This window comes from Lissotriton helveticus, chromosome 4_1 (genome assembly GCF_964261635.1).
Source record: "Lissotriton helveticus chromosome 4_1, aLisHel1.1, whole genome shotgun sequence".
NCBI lineage: Eukaryota > Metazoa > Chordata > Amphibia > Caudata > Salamandridae > Lissotriton > Lissotriton helveticus.
The window spans coordinates 711,740,447-711,759,728 of record NC_136063.1 but is presented as its reverse complement, the minus strand read 5'-3'; the positions used below and the strand labels follow the sequence as shown (position 1 = coordinate 711,759,728).

The 19,282-nt window shown below is 44.0% G+C and overlaps 1 protein-coding gene across 3 annotated transcripts in view; it reads right to left on the bottom strand.

Moving 5' to 3' along the window:
• Positions 1–19,282, bottom strand: part of NOL4 (nucleolar protein 4) — a 591,044-nt gene that overhangs the window by 377,367 nt on the left and 194,395 nt on the right. The gene's annotated exons all lie outside the window — the stretch shown is intronic.

The following is a 19,282-nucleotide window of genomic DNA, read 5'->3' as shown; positions in this document are numbered from 1 at the left end:
AAGACAGTGCAAGCTGAATGGACGGCCAAGTATCAAACTACAGTATAAATATGAAAAACAGGTAGGTTGAAACAAGAATCTGGTAGCATACATTTCCAAACTTAAGGAACACATCATGGAAGGAAATACAATATATGCAGTGCTCTGTGGTTTGTACTGCTTAATATCGAACCCCCTGAATATCGTCCGACAAGAATATCATCAACACAATATTGAGGGACAAAATATCGAAAGGTAGGTGCATATAAGGAAGTATAGATTTATTATTCTTAATTCCACATCTACGTTTCTCGAAGATATATATATATATATATATCGTCAAGGTACATATATGCGGACTTAGGTATAAAACAATTATACATAATTATCTTTCAATATCTCAGTTTCGATATTTTCTCTTTGATATTCTGTGCCATTGATATTCTGGTTTTGATACTCAGGTTGCACACCTGTTCTGAGGAATACGGTTTTATGTGATATAAGACATGCACAATGGAATGCAATCCTTTTGAGGTCTTCAGGAAGTATCAATACACTAAGAGGACTTTTGCTAAAGTAGTGTAGTTTTTCGCTCAGTAATGTGCCATCCTAATTGTTGACACATCATGCGATGAGGAGGCGTGGTTTTGTGTTTAAGTTCAGAGAAGTTTTAAGGCATGGCCAAAGTTGGCTCTGGCCCAGGGCCCCAGCCTTTCAGGGGGCCCCGATAGAGCCAGCTCTGTCTTGCAGGGAGTCTTGCCCTGATGACCTTGAGTTAGGCATAAACTGATTATTTTGAAGACCGTTTTCGTTTAATTTATTTTTAATGTGGGCGATGTGTGAGAGTCTATTACAGACATTTTGCAGGGAAATGTGTTTGTTTCATGCAACATCCATAAAGTCTCTTTTAGATCAAAACAGGACCTCTCATCTGAGAAATTAGATGGCGTCACAGAGATTATCTGCAGAAATATTAGTGAGCTGCTGCTGTGTAACAATATTGAAAACACGTCACTAAACCTGAATGTTAGATGTACACACATTGAGGGTTTGGTTGAGTGAGCTTTCACACCCATAGTGACCTGGTCAAAGAGGGCATGAAATAGCTGAAATGGGATCGTAAATTCAAAGCTGTTCCCAGACAGGGACCCCTAAAATACATTTCGCCCAGGGTCCCCAAATCCTTAATATGTCTCTGAAAAAGTTACTGACTTTAGGCATCTTATCCAGTGTCTGGCAGTTCCATGAATAGTGTGCGAGTCTGGGTAATATCATTAAATTTCCCAGTGTCAGATTTGCCAATTGTCATTCTGTGAAGTATAGAGAGACTGTCATTTGTGAAGTATAATGTGAGTGCGTAACACCAAATGTACACAAATACTCACTTACAAGTATTGTATTGTCCCAAAATGTTCCAGTAATGTGCAGTGCTCTGCTGCTTTCCAGCTACGTTTGTGCTGTATAAATGCATGGGATACCCAGGGCAGTTCTTACTGCTTCTCACTTCCAAGTTTCAAACTTGGGTGGAGATTTGACCCTTCTTTCTTCTTCGATGAATCATTATGTTTGGCAGTCCTCTTCCCTTCTATGCTTCCCCATTACCACCTTCTCCTGCACTGCTTAAAAAACCTAGATTTGCCCTATTTAAATACCCGCTCCAGTGCATGCCCAGAGATCTTCAAGGCACAACTCTTTGTCTACATTGCTATGGCTGCTGCTCCTGCTCCCTGCATATGTCAAGCACTGCCCTGAACAGATTGCTGTGCTGCAGTTGCATGCAACACCTCTGCTTCCAGTGTTATGTCATAGTGTGAGTGCATTTATCAAAACCACATAAAGAGAGAGAAGGAGGGCAGGCCACCGTACGCCTTTCAGAGAATGTATCAAATCACATAAATGGGTACGGTAGCATCAATGAAAGCGAAAGAGAAACACAAACTCTATCTTGTTACCTAACAATTCTAGGAATAGATGGGAAATAAAAGTTTTTGGGACTCCTGCCGCACTTATGAGGAAAATCATCCTTTATGGAAGAGGAAACCTCAAAAACATAATAGTGTCATGCTTTATCATTGCCATTCTCTCCCCATCCCAGTAGTTAGGTACCACCTGGTGGACTCAACCTACTCGAAGACTTAAGTGGAAGGAGGGAGTTTTTGAATAAGACTAACAACAAAAACAGAATCCAGATTGATGCTACCGTACCCGTTTATGTGGTTTCATGTGAGTGCATTGAATCATCTAACCCTGGGTACCTAAGCAGAGCAAGAAGGGGAAAAGGATGTTGCACTGAGGTGTAAAGATATAATCAAATGTCAATGCATCTACCAAATGCTACAAAGCATTGCTATGATTCTGATGTGAGCCCTTTAAAGTAAAAAAAATCAAAATGTCATACCGCACTTCGGTTAACCATGACTCCCACGGGAGTGTGAACTTCACCACATGCTTTCTGTTAGTCCATTTCTCGAAGAGCTGAGACATCTAATAATCCCTCACTCTAAACCTTCAGTAGGTTGCATTTAATGTTAGCTCACACACTTTAATGCTTGCCAGTGTTGACGAATCCGAGGAAACGGGCGTCAAAGACCATCAACACCACTCAATTGCCATTGGCACACAAATGCCAAGGTGCCATAGTGTGAATTGATCAAACACATCAGCCAAACTATAACTTACATATGAAATTGGGATGACTCACTGCAGGTATTGACTGATGTCAAGATTATAGCTATTCAAGTGCAGATAACTAGTGCTGCATATTATCATGCCAACCATATAGAATAGGTACATTTCAGCACAGATATCTGAAACAGAGTTGCCATTTGTTTGATGTAGTCAAAGTCCAGAAAGGAACATGCTGCTTCCAAATGTAGTTCTCATCACCCTCTTATGATTAGGTTTTGTTTGCAGGATATCACTGCCATGATGCTGTTCCGTCACAACCATGTGATTTAATCATGCTCACATCTGCCAAAAACATCTATACTGCACAACCTAGCAGAAACCTAAATGTTCATGTGGAATGAGGTGCTTTACAATCATAGTGAGTTCCAATAAAACAATGAGAAATCGGAATAAACTGTGTAGAAGGGTGGTTAGATCAGGTTGTCGACATGGATCCCCTTGGCCTTCAGTCTTCTGTTGGTTGTGGTCTCTACAGTGTTCATGCAGAGCCTAATTGGTTTATTATGTTGCTATGTCCACAAGACCTTTAGCCCTGGCTAGTGTCTCTCACTCTGATGTAATCTGGGAGGCCATCTTATCATTATTCACACTCCTTTGCCATGGAAAGTTGGCTGTAAAAGGTGAATCTAGATTTGACAGATTCAGGCAAATCAATCCTGCCATGCCATAGTATCATAACTTTTCTTTAAAATTACCACCTCGCTCCAAGTAACTACTGACACTGTCTCCCGTCCAGACATTTCATCTACAGATCACTGTATTCATGTGTGCTAGTTTAATTAGTCAAGTAGAGGTACAACAAGACTACAGCACCCACAATGCATTTTGGGATCACACAAATTCAGGGCTGTAGCGAATGTCCCTAGAGGCCTGGACAAAGGTGGTGACCCTATTTACAATGTAATTTGCTATGAGCTGGTGGTTCTGTTTATTTCAATAATTTGATCACAGTAACATATTTGGAGCATGGTAATTTGACTGTGGTACAAGGAAATGGTATAAGGCTGTTGAAACACTCCAAGCCCCTTCTCCGTTTAGTGGTACCGGATAAAGATTCACATTCTAGCAAAAGTGGTAACTGTAATGCCTTTATGATCGAGGCAACTTACTCATTTATGCGCTCCGTGGGTTGAGAAAGATGATCCTAGATTCTTAATTATTACTATTGTCCCCACAAGGGTGAGACCAGTACAGTGCTGTGAAAAGCAGTCTTTTCAGTGGTGGAGCACAGACTGACTCGCCACTCCAGTAGCTGAACCCGAAGCACAGCAGGCTGATGCAGATTCAACTCCGACCCGCCCTCCCTCCCAGAGCACAAGAAATGCCACAAAGGGGATTTTGAAGAGTAGGAGGTGGTATTCATCAATAAATAGCATACCACAATAGCTGTTGTTTTTCTGGCATTGTACGTAGCTGCATTCAAGTTACTGGGCAGAGGAGAATAGAGAGTGGGGGTAGAGGGCAGAACATGTACACCTAGTTGGTGGCAACAAGAAAGTGAGACTAATCAGCTTGCTTATGATGATACCTAGTTAAACTAAGTTACCTACCAATTGATGAAATCCCCTTGATATAATATTTGATGGGAAGAAAAAGGTGGAAAATGGGCCCAGCATGTTCACAATAAGCCATAAGCCATGAGGTCCATGACAGCTAGCAGTATTATGGAATTCCAGAGTCTATGTGGTGTTCAGGAGGGTCAAGTGTGAGCAGAGCCCTGGTAACTGAATCACACAGGTGTTTCTTGATGTGACTGCCACCTTGGTGGCAAGTGCAAGACAGACAAACATTAATCAAGACTTTCCGTGCCCTGTTTAAGGGCATGTTTTCATGGGTGCCCAACACATGGGGCTGCTGGCATTTTAAGGACTATTTGTCCTCCCATTGCATGCATCATGTCATTACATATATGTTTGTGTGTGATGAATTATGATTTGCTGACATGACCTAGAAGCCAAGCCATGGATGGTGGCTACAGGGTTCCAGGAGACCCACATTCTATACCTGTACAAAAGGGGGTGGTGATGGACGGAGCATCTGAACCAATCAAACACCCACACCCAGTCAACAGATCTGGGTTTAATCCATCACCGTTCTTTAGCCCACTCTGCCACCCCAGTTCAGACATGGCCTTATGCAAATCAGTCTGACCCTGTGCCTCATGGGAACAGTCCAGCCCGAACTGCCACGCCATGCCTTCCCTGAACCGGAAACAAGCTTCCTAGGACCGGTTTCTGGCATTTCAGCCGTCTTCAGCCAGGTTGGCTTGAATCCAGTGGCAAAGTGAGCAAGGGACTCACGTCTGAGCATACCCTGCCAATTTATGGCGAACAAAGCGGTACAAAAGGGGGTGGTGATGGACGGAGCATCTGAACCAATCAAACACTCACACCCAGTCAACAGATCTGGGTTTAATCCATCACCATTCTTTAGTCTAAAGTTTAGGCTAAAGAACGGTGATGGATTAAACCAGATCTGCTGACTGGGTGTGAGTGTTTGATTGGTTCAGATGCTCCGTCCATCACCACCCCCTTTTGTACCACATTCTATAGCTGACACTCACACTAGAGCTGCCTGATAAGTTTACTGAATCCCATCTGAATGGGATACTGGAGTTGGTCAGTTCTGCCACGCATCCCCCCGTGCTTCACTGTGCTTGCCATAGTTCTGTAAAAAGCATGTTCATCTTGAACATGAATTTGTTTAACATCACATAACATAACATCGGTTCATAACATCACAGACTTAGCCTTTAGAGAACATTGGCCACTGAGGACAAAACCTGGGCATGAATCAAAGCAAGTGTGTGTGTATGTCTGTGTGTGCATGTGTGTGTTTGTGCACGTGTGTGTTGCTGCTCCAACATTTGAGACAGCAGATTATTGCTACTGGCATCTGTTTCTCTTAGGTCTTTGAGTGCAACAGGCATGTGTTTGTGCCCTCTATCACACAACTAATGCGTTCCAAGGCATCCACAATGCTGGTTGGGCACAGACCTGCGTGGGCCAAGACAAAGGCTAGCTCCCCGGAACAGCCACAGCAGAAGGCCAGGATCTGCTGCCCTAGTATTAGTCAGGGGTCTCAGGTTTCCTTGATAAAGGCTAACTCTTGAAACCTGATGTCCCTGCCCTCCCAGATTCCCAAACTCTATGGAAATTAGCAAGCACCACACAACTAGCTCTTTCACATTACGTTTCTATCCAATTCTGAACCCTTTAGATACGTTTTCAATTGAAGAGAGGAAGCAGGAAGGCCAGCCTGGGCCTTCTGGCAAATAAATGTATTAAGTAAAGTGTTGCAGAAAGGCCCGCCGTTCCTAGCCATGCTCCAGAACAGAGTACTGACTGGACACCAGCACTGGGACAGGGAATAAATAGACTGTCACCTTGAAAGAGACAGAAGCAATAGGTCAAACACTCACTTGTCACAGGCAGCAGAACCATCACATGTTCTGCTCTCTGATCTCTTGCTCCTTGTAAAGCTATCTCTCACCTGTCATTGGCAGCAGCAGCAGAGCCATGATTGAAATTTGCGCAGCCAGGATGGGGCACCCTCACTAATTCACAATCAATCTCAGTTACTCACAAACACACTAAGACACACACATGCGCGCTCACAATCAAACAGAGCAGCAACTTTGGTTTTACTTATCTTGCTTCCTATTCTTGCAGCTCATCCATGACAGCAACAGGACAGAAATCCAGTGTTTGACACAGGAGTCAGCAAGACAAGATTCCTACTTAAGGAAGAGGAACCCGACAGAGCTGCAGGGCCATAATTAACATGGGGAAGCTCCACATCAAGCAATGTACCAGCTGAAATCCCACCTCCAACAGAGGCGAGGACAAGGGTTGACATTCCAGCCTTGCTGCTCTATAGGGACTCCCCTTGCGCACAGGGATGAGCTGATTAGTGCCCTGACAGCCCAATTTGAGCAGAGAAAATGTGCTGCTGGAGGCATATGCAGTATGGCTGCTAAATAATCTGGATTGTGCCTCTGTGAAAAGTCTGTGGTTGAATTACACTCCTCACACATGCGAATACAGACATCCATTGTAATTGCTGTCTTCTTAATCAACACTGTAGGAAGCTGGCTCTGTATATGATATTGCCACTAGTGGTAATACCGTGCACAGCGTCCAGGGGTTACGCAAAAGTGTGCAGGGCTCAATGTAAAACCCAATGTGCTCTATTAGTGGTAGTCTAGGCGAGCAGCCTTAGGCTCAACACAGAGGAGTATAAGACATTTATTTCACAACAGAGATCAATAATGGACATCTGACTCAAGAAGGAGATCTAGACTAATTTTAGAACAATATACTTTGTTTTACAAGGTCTTTGTAATCAGGTAAGTATGATTTAATTAAAAATACTTTCACTTTGAAAAATGGACACTTTGAAACGTTTCAATGCAGTCCACTGCTATCCTATGGGGAAAACAATATTGCAATAAAAAATGTACGTATTAAGCTTACAATCCCAGTCTTCGGGGTCGAAAGTCAGCAAGGGCCAGGGGTCAGGTAAGTACCAAAATGAAACCACAAGCAGCACAGGGGCGGTCGGATGCAGAGGTCAAATTCGGATTTCAACCCAATGCTTTCTAATAGAGACAGGGGGTGCCGGAGCCACACTGCCTGCAAGTAAGTAGATCGGTAGCAGGGGCCAAGCTTTGGGTGTTTGGTTAAGCACGGGGTGCAAAGCAGGACCAAACATACACCCTCAGCGGCACAGGGGCTGCCGGCCGTCTCCAGGGTGCAAATACAATGTCGGGTGCCCAATGCTTTTCAATAGGGATACTTTTTTCAGCCCAGAGGCTGCAGGCATGGCACTGGAGGGAGACCAACGGCAGCAAAGGTAAGTTGGGATATAGGAGTCAGAGGGGCACCATCAGTTTAGCTCACCAAGGCCCAGGGGTTTCGGATGCAGGGGTGCCTACCGACGTCGGAGTCTTCTTATCGGAGCCGGTTGCGGTCGGGGGGAGCCTCTGGATTCACACTGCAGGTGCCGTCATGAAGGGCAGGAGAGGTCAGGATCGCTGGGGAGACTTCACTGCACAGGTGAGCAACTCAGACTCGGGTCGTGGGCGTCAGATGCATCATTGTGCTGTGGAACTCGAGTTGTCGAGTTCCGAGCCCATGTACTTTTTATGGCTTTCCTGGCACTTATAATATTATGGAAATGGCCTCTAATATTGTAGGGGACTATCTGCGCATGCAGTTATGCCCTCACCGGTGGTATAGTGTGCCATGCAATGCCTTAAGGCTGTGAGGCCTGCCAGAGGGGTGACTTACTTATGCCTACAGACAGAGGCAGTGCTGATTGGCATGGCACCCAGGGAGAGTGCCAAGTCCACTTTGTTGTTTCCCAGGGGCATGCAGGCTGCAAGGCAGAGGCATGGTCCCAGTGATTGGGGTTCCAGGGGATCCTCTTCAGTTCCCAGGCCTAGGTCCCCCAGGGTACCATTTACTAGGACTTACAGGGGATAGAAGTACCACTTGGGGTTTATTTTAGGGAAGAGGCACTGGCACGCGGACCTGATTGGCAAGAACCAGGGTTGTACTCGCCATAGCGGGCATTGGTGTTTCCCTGGCAGACGGGAAGGGTGGGGGCTGATTTTGCAGTGGTGGGGGATGTTTTTGTTACTGGGGGCCAGTTTTGCAGTGGTGCAGCTATATCGGCCCTCAGTAACAGAAGCAGCAGGGGGGCTGGCCTGTCAACATTGCCAGGGCTGCTTTGGGTTACCAGTCTGGCCCTGACAGGAACCATGTCACTACATTTTAGCCGGGCCTGGTGGCTCAGTGTACTAATTCGTCCACTGCAGGGGCCTGTGTTCAACACCATGGTCACAGGTTCATATCCTGGCAGGTCCACTCAGCCTTTCATCCATCTGAGGTCGATAAAATGAGTACCATTGAGTTGGGTAACAATAAACATCTGTTGTTCAGCGCCATGATACCCAAGGGTGAACGTGCGCTTTACAAATACATATGTTATGTTTATTTCACACCACATCAAAAGAGCAAAAAGTGGGGGGCCTAACCATGCAAAAGAGGCACTTTACCACAAGCACTTTGCAAATTAATCGCCGCTCATCCGCTCAGACCATTCCTACTCCTGTCCTCATGAGCCTGGGGAGTGCTGCCCTGCACACAGGTAATGTTCATGAAAACACATGATGTTTTTGTGAACACTGCTAAATACAATTAATAGTAGGGTAGTGATGAGGGCATTATGTGCATTTGTCTCAGTGTGTACAGTAGCATCACACAGGGCGCAGCTGGACCCCTCACTTCATTACAGAGCCACGAATTTCAGCACAGGAATGCTGGGCTGCCACCTTCACAATTTTTCTTTGCAATCATATCTAAGGTAGACACATTGCAATGTATGCAATATCTGCAAGCAAATGTTTGATTTACTATGTGTGTTTCCATACTTAACTTAAACATTCACATGCATTTACCTGTCACTATAATGCAGTGAATATTTCAGGCAATACATGTACATATATCTGACTTTTTTGTGCATTTTACATCTGAGTTTGAGGGAATTCTGCTGCTGGTATGTAGCATTGTGTTATATAGAGGAGGTAACAGTAGTGTGGGGGCAGATGTTGATCTCTTGCTGGGGAAATTGCACATTTGCACATGCTGCTAGGGGTTCCACGAGGACCGCGTCACTTTGTTTCATACAGCCTGTACACAAGGGAGCAGAGCTTAATTTGCAAAACCCACAGTGCAATGGCCGAAGGTATCTCACATAAGTCCCCTGCAGCGGGTACCACCCACAGCTTCTGCCACTGCTGCCAAATGTGAGTGTTACTTACTAACAAACAGGCTCAAACAAGTGTGACATTTTGGACTATTCAGGTCACCTCAATCCATAGGCATTGCTTTGAAGTGCTCATTTTTTAACGTATATTAAATGCATCACTGATGTACTCTGCTAAAAATAGAAACTCAGAGGCCTGATGTGGTAGACTTTCATAAATAGTGTGTGCTGGTGTTTAGAAATAAGAGCCCTGGCAAAAATTGGCACAAATTAAGCACTGCACTCGGGGTACTTTTCCATAGTGGTCAGCCTCTGGGTAGGCGGTCTACATGTGGAAACCAGAAAGGTGAGGCACCTTATTACTGTGTCCTACAGAGTGGAATACCCAGCTCCCTAAGTCTACTGAAATGAGCATAGGCTGCTGAAACTGATATCAATCAAATGACTACAGTTTAAATTGAGACCTCTTCAGAGTTTATTGATGCTTTCAAAAGCAGTCCACCAATTGCCTGAGTATGTTGCACCAGCCAAGATTACCCAGGCAACAAATGTGGCGATTTGCTGCAGTTTATTCGGTGATTGCACGTCTGAACTGCAACAATATAACAGTGCAACATTTCATAGTCAGGCCTTCCCTGGAAAATATTAAACACCAAGCTGCCTCATGCAAGAATCCAGGCGGGAGCTGGTTGGAAGTTTGGGGGACAGCAACACAGATCTGTAAGCACAAGGATCCTGGGAAAGGAGAGCTAAGGGCGAAAACATAAATGTAAGGTCTGACTGGAAGAAAATGGGAGTGAAGGGCTGAGGAGAGGAAAAGCGAGAGACAGCACATTGACGATGATGGGGCAAATATGTCACAGTTACAGCAGTGTGTAGGAAAAGAAGGGAACAGAGGTTAAAGGATGGAAAAGGTGGGAGAAGACCAGAGGGGACGAAAAACCCAAGGGAAGCAAGAGAGTGAAGTATGGAAAAGAGCTGACAGCAATAGGATGAAATAACAGTAAAGGCGGGGGAGGGGGGAGTGAAGGCAATATGCGGGTTGAGAGGAGGAGAATGGCGGAGAGGAATGGAAGAAAGGAAATTGAAGCAAAGTTCAGAGTTGAAGAATGAAGTGTAAAGGAAAAACGAATAAGTGAGGAAAGACTCTCGAAGCCAATGAGGGAGCAAGGAAGGACTTTGTTTTGAAGCATAAGAGAAAGAAAGGGCCGAGGGGACAATGGGAGGCAGGGGAATACAACTAGATCGAAGGGCTGTGGAGGAAATTAATTACTTATGTAGGAAAAGAAGAAACTGAAAAAATATTTCAAGTGAAAAATGCTAGACATAGAGTTAAGGCTTAACATTGCACATTCCACCAATGATGGTATACTTGTAGCAAAATGAAAGTGACTCAGCCAAAAACTAGGTAGTAGGTTTACCAACGTCTGCATCGGCGGTCAAGCAGCACAATTCAATTTTGCAATGTATTCTTGGCTTTTATAGTGTTTTAGATAGGTGCTATTTTTTGTGTCCATTTTGCGCCACATGAGTGGCTACACAAGTATTAACCCTTGCTGTTGTTAGTCTGGTATAACAGTCTAATAGAGGATTATGGAGCAGAAAACTGGTGATCTTGGGATAGCTGGGGTCCGATGCTATTGTCTATTGGAAGATGACAGTGCATGAAACTGCCTTATTTGGGGATGACTGGGTCTGCCGTGGCAGTCTAATTGAAGATTACGGCACAGTAACCTGCCTGATTTCATCATGACTATATAAAAGGGTATATAATGTAATAAGGTGTGTGACTGTGGGGTGATTGAGTGTTTGAGTGTGTTAAATCTGTCAGCCTTGGGCGGGGGGGGCAGAGTAGGGGTCTTCCAAAAACGTTTTGCCTCACTCCTCTATTTTAAGTGATCTCATTTTTGTTGGTCTTAGGACTCTGTGCACTTTACCACTGCTAAACAGTGCCCAAGTGCTTGTGCCCACTCCCTAAAACCTGGTAACCTTGGCTTACACACATTTGACACATATAGGTTACTGTTGTACTACGTCTACACAGGGCCTGTAATTAAATGCTACTTGTGGGCCTGCAGCATTGATTGTGCCACCCATTTTAGTAGCCCTGTAAACATGTCTAAGGCCTGTCATCGCAGCCTGTGCGTGCAGTTTAAAGTGCCACTTTGAGCTGGCAAAATAAACCTGATGCGAGACCTAAACCTTCCTTTTTAATACATATAAATCATCCTAGGGTATTTCCTAAACAACCCATAGGACAGGGTGCAGTGTATTCAAACAGTTGCACATGTACTTTTAACTTTTACGTGTCATGGTAGTGAAAAACTCTTAAATTTGTTTTTCACTACTGCAAGGCCTTCCTCTCCCATTGGATAACATTGCGTTCACTTATTACATCTAATAAGTGATAACTTTCAATTGGAAGCAGGTAGGAATTTCAAGTTTGGTGTCTAAGGAATTGTAATTTAAAACCATATTTTATGGGAGAGCCAAGTTTCAAGTCGCGATTCTGAAAACGCTACTTTTAGAAAGTTTGCATTTCTTTGTCCCAACCATTTGGTGCCTGCAGCCTGTATCCTGGGTCATATAACTAGCTGTAGCTGGCAGTCAATGTGTATTGCTCCCAGACAGTGAGACAAAGAAGAATAGGTGTTGGAAAGATGGGCCATCTCTGACTTAATGCGGATGAGGAGCTGTCATGTATCACATATGTACATCACAAAGGCTCACAAATGTTTGACACTAGTCTTTTATGGCCCCAGACACACTGGGGCCAGGGAAGCAGGAAATTCCAAAAACCTCTGGGGGGTGGGAGGGGGCTCCAGAATCTTTTCCTACTTCAATGTCTGCACCAGATTTAAATAATGGAACCTTAGACCCAACTCTTCAGTACATCTCTGAACCTGCGGAAGACACAGAAATATTGTGTAATGCTCTGCAAGAAGGACTGCTACTCTGCTGCGCTGCTGCCTGAGTGAAAAAGACTGGACCTGCATCTTGATTCCAGAACCACCAGAGTGACTCCAAGGGTCAGTGGCAGAAAGAAACCACTTTAAACTCAGCACTTGGACCATGTCTGCTGTGCGTTCTACCCCCAAGTAGTGTCATCCCAGTCCTGGACCCTTGGGAGTGGGCCTGAAGGTGCTCTGCCAGCCCAGCTGTACTCTTGTGGACAGAACCACTGTAGCGCAACACATCTACAACACCAGATCTCTCCTCCTAACCTGCAGCTTCTTCTGAACCATCGCTGCTCGATGCATCCTCAACACGACTTCACATTGCAAGCCCTTTGTCTACAGCATCCTCGATGATGACATAGGATTTCACATCACAGCCCCACAGCTTCCATGGAACTACAACTGCATGATACATCCTCCACGCAGGACCTTACATTGCAAGCTCCCCATCAACTGCATCCTCGATGATGATGCAGCACTCTGCATCCATGCACCACAGCTTCCTTAAAACTGTTGCTGCACAATGCATTCTCAACGGGGATCTCGCAATGCTACACAAACCAGGATTTAAAGTAATTTGTTCATTGGGTCTAACTTGGTTCCTGTATCCGTCTTGCACTCCATCTCGGTTGGCCTGAACTTGTATCTTTGTCTTGGTCTGGTGCAATAGGATAACCATATTTAGCGCTTTGTGCTTTTAAGCACTATTTAGATTCAAAGCTTTGAAATTGCATATTGCCTGTTCTACAGATTTGCTTTGTTGTTTTGGTCTTAAATAATTTATTACATTTAACTCTATTTGCCTAAATAGGTGAGGGGTTTTTCTTGTGCTGTGTTTTCACTTTATCGCTGTTCATCACTGTTTAAAGTGCTGCGTAAATACTTTACACATCGCCTCTAAATTAAGCCTGACCACTTTTGTGCCAAGCTACCAGAGTGTTAAGCACAGGATAATTTGGGATCTGGCTTGTATTTCGTCCTGACAAAGATTGTGCTTGCTGCTTGCGTACAGAACATGCAAAGTGCCCATGACTGTTTGGCTGAGCATTCGACAAACCACCCCTCCCCTGCCCCGCTCTGAGAGCAGTGCAGAGTAGCCCCACCCGCCCCGGCCGCAAAGCAGCAGGAACAAATAAAATGATAATAACATTCAGTTATTATCATTTTATTCTTCCTTAAGTTACACTGCTTAAAATCAGTGGGGCGACGCTCCTCTGCCTTGGCGGAGGAGCCGCCACTGTAAGCAGTATCCCAATTTGGAACAGAGTTTGGCAGTGTAATGGGCATTATAGAATTATAAAGTGTCTATCGTTACGTATCAGTTTGTTATTTGTATCAATCAAATCGATATATGGATTTTGGCAAGACTGTGTATGCATTTTTATTAATCTCATATGCTCTAGAGATGTTATTACTTAATTTCTTTGGTTCCCCACCTCCTTTGTCACTGCGTATTATGCTGTGTATTATAATGAAACTAATTGTCATGATTGCATTGGAACTATTAAGTCAAGGCTTCAGAGGTGCCTGATGTCACTTCTTGTTGTGTCATAAATAATGCTGCAATTTTTTTTTTTCTGACAAGGTACACCTGGGGCTTTAGGTTTCAGATTCACTGTCTGGTAATCTCATACAGTTGATCAAATTCTAATAGGAAGTCTGAAAGTAGACCACCTCTTTTATGAAATTTTGTGGGAAGAAGCACTGACCTGAAGAATCAATTTGATGTTAGACTTGGGAACACTTGTTATGTTACCATCTTTCTTATAGCAAATGTCTACCATTTGTATGGTAGTTCTGATCCAGATGTAAAGATTGTAGCCGGTATCCTATCTAAAGCCTGAGACAGTGTTCCCCATAAAACGGATTTGTGATGAACTGTTCCTTAAAGTGCACTCATCTTTGGTGCTGGATACTGAACGTGGGCCCGAATTGCCAAAACGAATTGTTTACACTCAAAGGCCTTCTGTGCACCATCAACAAATGTCTCCAGTGGAGGATCCCTCATTTGTGAGTCACCAAAACAACAGTGATGTCAATGAGAGAGAAAAGGACAGTTCCCCTGCCCTCTTTGCAATTGAATCCCACCACTTCCTGAGTTGGGATGAGGCACACAGAGCAGCTTTGGAGGACTTCATCCACCAGAGTTTACAGACTTGCACCCTTCAAAGACAATACATTCACTTATCTCACACAACCTGCTTGTTTGTTTGTGGTGGGGGAAGGGTAAACATCTACTCAGACTAAGAATCTGTATTCATCTATCAAATGTGTCTCTGTCACTATCTCTCTCCCATACACAAACACACATGCATATACACATAGTACACAACTGCCCATTGCCGATGGCCCCACCCGTTTTATCTGTGACCCCTTTTGAACCCTCTTAAAAACCACTGAGAGACACCTCTGTTGGTTGAGCCACTAATTTAGTCCAATATAGGTGCATGTCCGTCCATCTGAATGTCTGTCGATCTGTCTACTTACCTGTGCTGCAGTATGTCAACATCCATTCACCTACCCCACCAAGCTGTGGCACTGGCAGCCGCAGGGAAATGAGCTTTCAAGGGAGAGCCAGGAAGCCTGGAAACTGGGAATGTTTTGATAAATGGAATTTCAGAGATGAGGACCTTGGAGGAGATAAGAGTATACAAGGGCAAAGTGCGTCACGGGAAGAGAGGACTTTCACACACAGAGGGCCATTGGGAAAGGAAACTGAAGACATAGGTACACAGTGGCATTGGATTTGATAAGATAACTAGGGCAAGAAAGAGACAACCTATGATAGAGAGTCAGTGAGGAAATACCCCAGGGTGACAAAAGCCCATTAGCATCTAAATCAGGAACAGTACACCCCACAAGAGAAAAAGAAGACTAACAAAGACTATTCTAGATAGCCTTTGATATGCAACCACTTAAGTCATTTGGAAGACCACAAGTTCAATTACCTCTACACGACAACAAATAGCTGACATTGGAGAGGATGTAAGACCTAAACCAGCCATGAAGAGAACAACATGAGGATAACCAGTGACATAGCTCTCACGTGGGAAAGGCTGAAGGTTAGCAGGATCTGTCCCCACAACCCAAGGCACCACCACTGTTGGGGAAATCCTCACCTTGCAAACCACATATCACACACTTACTCATGCCAAGTGGAGCAAGAAAGTGCCTGCCTGTTCATCAGAGAGACCCACTGTTGGGTAAAACCCACAACCACGTACATGAGTCTTCCCACTGAAACCCAAAGCACCAATAGCCATGGGGACTGGCAAAAGTTGCACTATACATAAACTAGAACATAACATAGCATAACATAACATAGCTCAATAGCCATAATCCACAGATCAGAGATGTTCAACTCGTCAAAGTATCTGGACCATGCGGGGACACGCCGGAGCGCGTAACCAAGCGCTTTATAAAATTCCATAATAATGTGGTCAGCATTGATAACTTGGGACAATGGTTGTAGAAAATTCGATCCACTTACATATGACCCTGTTGAGTGTAAGAATGTTTCAACATTCTTTAATAAACGTCTACTGTTCAGTGGCTCCAGGCACGGATCGGGGACAGGGGTGCAGGTGGGGGTAAGGTGCAATGCAGCGTTGTGATTGGTTTGAGCACCTTAGTTCGGTGATCAGCCAGGGAATGGAAGCCTGGGCATGTTCTCCACCCAGTAATGCAGCCTGGGTGGAGAACATGCAAAGTGCGCATGGTGGTTTGGCTGGCCCAAGAGGGCCGGTCAAACAGTCATGTGCACTTAGGAGTGGGCAAACCACTCCTCCCCTTCTCCTCTGTCATCGGAGCAGCCCCGCCCCAAACGCAAAGCTGCAGCAGAACGAAACATAAAACTATAATAACCTCGAGTTATTATCATTTTATGTTTCCTTTATTTCACTGCTGCAAGGCAGTGAGGCGACGCTCCTTCGCCTTAGCAGAGGAGCCACCACTGCTACTGTTCCAGAAGTCTGTTTTTGGCCTTATCTAGTTCATTGCCTTCAGAGTTCAGGAATCCTATTTTGCTGCAGCTATAATATAAAGGTAGACTACATTTGAGGCATGCGCAAAGGTAATCTGATTTCTTTGGACTCGATTTTATTTTTAAAGTAGGGATTCGGTCAGGTCGAAGAACAGCTAAAATGCTCTTTCGGTGTAGGGTGAAATCATTTTGTGTAGCTGTGCTTCCTTTACTTTCTTTACGTGGTTGTAAGGGTACAGTGGTAGATTTTCACAACAAAAATGTCAAAGATGAATGGATCGAACGTGAACAAGTGGAAAACAGCATAAAAAAACTGAACTTTGCCCCTTAACATCCTTCAGTTACTGAAGACATCTTTATGTTATTATTTCTGCTGCCGCTTTTGCTGGCTTTACCTTGACCTTGGTTCAATCGTTGTTCAAGATGTCCACAAAATATGCGGTGGATCTGTCATACAAATGTGGATATCAAACTGCAAAAGCTCGGTACCGAAGAACAAGGTGTTCTGACACAGCTGTCCTCGCGAGACATCTATTTGTCTTGTACCTCGTGTCTAAAGACTGAACACATCCGGGTCAAGATGAAGTGTTGTCTCGGAAACATCTTAAACACAAAGTCTGCGAGGAACAACATCAGCTTGCATGCAGGGCCTGACTGAGAACGCAAACCGGCCCTGACAATTGAGTCGACTGGACGAGGGGGGTAGGGGCATCTGCGCGTGGAAAACACTGCAGCTCCTTTTGTTACAGGAGGCCGATATTGCAGCTATGCTGCAAAACCGGCACCCGGTAACAAAAACAGCCCCCCCCCCTGTGGTCCAAACCCGGCCCCCACTCTAGCGGGCCACTGGGGAAACGCCCGGTGCCCGCTACGGCCAGTCCGGCCCTGCTCATATGCAGATCAATTCTCACCATCTCCACACGTAATGTGTCTATACACTCGGTAACTTTCATGCATTATATTTAGGGATCCCTGTTGTATGGTATTTATTTTTTTGCCATTTCCATCTGTATTTATTCATATTTATTTTTTGTACATTTTATATCTGTATTTATCCATATTTATTTTGGGTTCTGTGGAAAAATTAAGCTGAAATTAGTACATTTCCACTTTTATTTAACCAATAACTATGCGCTCATGCTTGAATGTCTGCCAGGTTTCAGTGCTGTGAACACCCGTAGAAGATAAATCAGTGCACTAATATGAAAGTATGCAAATTTCTGTATCAACCTTGTGCATATCTACTGCTTAAAGCCTCTTTACTAAAATTCCTTTATTTTTTAACCCCTTTATCTATCACTTCACACCACACATCTATTAGCCCGGAAGTCATGGCAGACAGTATTAAGAATTTCTCAAAAAGCAACCCAATTTCCGTTTTTATCCACATTAGATAAATAATTTAGACAATAAAATGAATGTTTTCTGTCCGTATTTATCAGTAAAAATCTGTAAAAACGGAAACCAGGGAGCCTTAATTATATTGTATGACAGTTATACTTCATCCACTTCATCGTAGTACCACTAAATCACAAGCTACGTACCGGTTACAAATAAAAAATTAACGCAATAGTTAGTAGAGTTAGGTAGATGATTTGGAGTAACATTTAAAATAGTATGCTCCCCATAATGATGTAGTGGTAAGTGATAAACTGGATGTGATATAATTTTCAACAGCAGTAGTGAGCGATATGTAATACAATTGTTGGTCAATATTAGTGGCCTTGATAGAGGGTCTGACTATAAAAGCGCTTGTATTGGATTGCTATTTATTGCATTCCAATAAGTAATGATACCATGAGGATGAGGTAATTACTCCAATTACAATTTCATCTATTAAAATGGGCATAAATGCAGATTTTGATGCTTACCTCTCTGAAATTCACTAGTCCCAGTAATTCCCAGTCTTTTTTCCCCCAGTGACTATAAGCAGGTTTGACCTGCTAATATTAACCTGTGAAAATTGCACAGTGTGGTGTTTGGTGCAAAACTCCTAATTACAATATGTGAGGTAATGCAGTTACCAATACCACACGTACCGCAATTAACTAGTCCATGCGGAATCAAGGAATGGGTATTCTACAGCCTTTATTTTCCAAACCATATGTACATCCGATGCATTATCAAACCAAACACGTGGTGCGGGTTATTATATACTCATTTGATGTCAGGCATCTATCATACAAGACATTATCAAATGCATTTGGGACTTGAGTACTTCTCCTTAACGATGGGAAACAGGTTGTTTGGACATTTTAAGAGTGAAATCACTCGTGCAGTGCGCAGTTTGAAAGTCAACTGACGCAACTGACATCCAGTGAGGTGACGACTATAGGGGAAGTGTTTTAATTACATTTCATGACATGTCAAATTTACCTACTTGAAAACATTTTAGATCACCGCTGTCTGCTGCAGGTATGGCCTCCTTCGTCTATGGCACGGCTATGCTCTGCAAGGCAATCACAGAAAATACCCCCTTTGCAATGGGGCACTTGGAAAATGGGCGGAGTGGCCCTTCTCCTGCTTGGCCAACGAGTTCCTGGTCATCTAGGTGCAAATGTCTCAGCTGAGTAGATGTTGGCTGTGGAGAGGTTTATGCACGGGGGGGGTTTTACCCAATAGTTGTCACTGGGACCTGGGTTGAGCTAGATAATAAGAGGAAGGGGTCCCAGTGTATCACGGGGATTTATTTAGATAAATGAAACACAATTACTGGAAAAACAATGGTTTAGATCCACACGGTTTTATTCACAGTGGGATGTAGTATAATATACAACTACTATAATGCAATGAACTGTATTGAACGTCATACAGTGCCCCACGAGGGAGAGGAACGTGATAGTGAGGGAGTCGTGAAGTGAAGGGATCATGTGACAATAAAATCAGTTGTCATGTGACAGTAAAA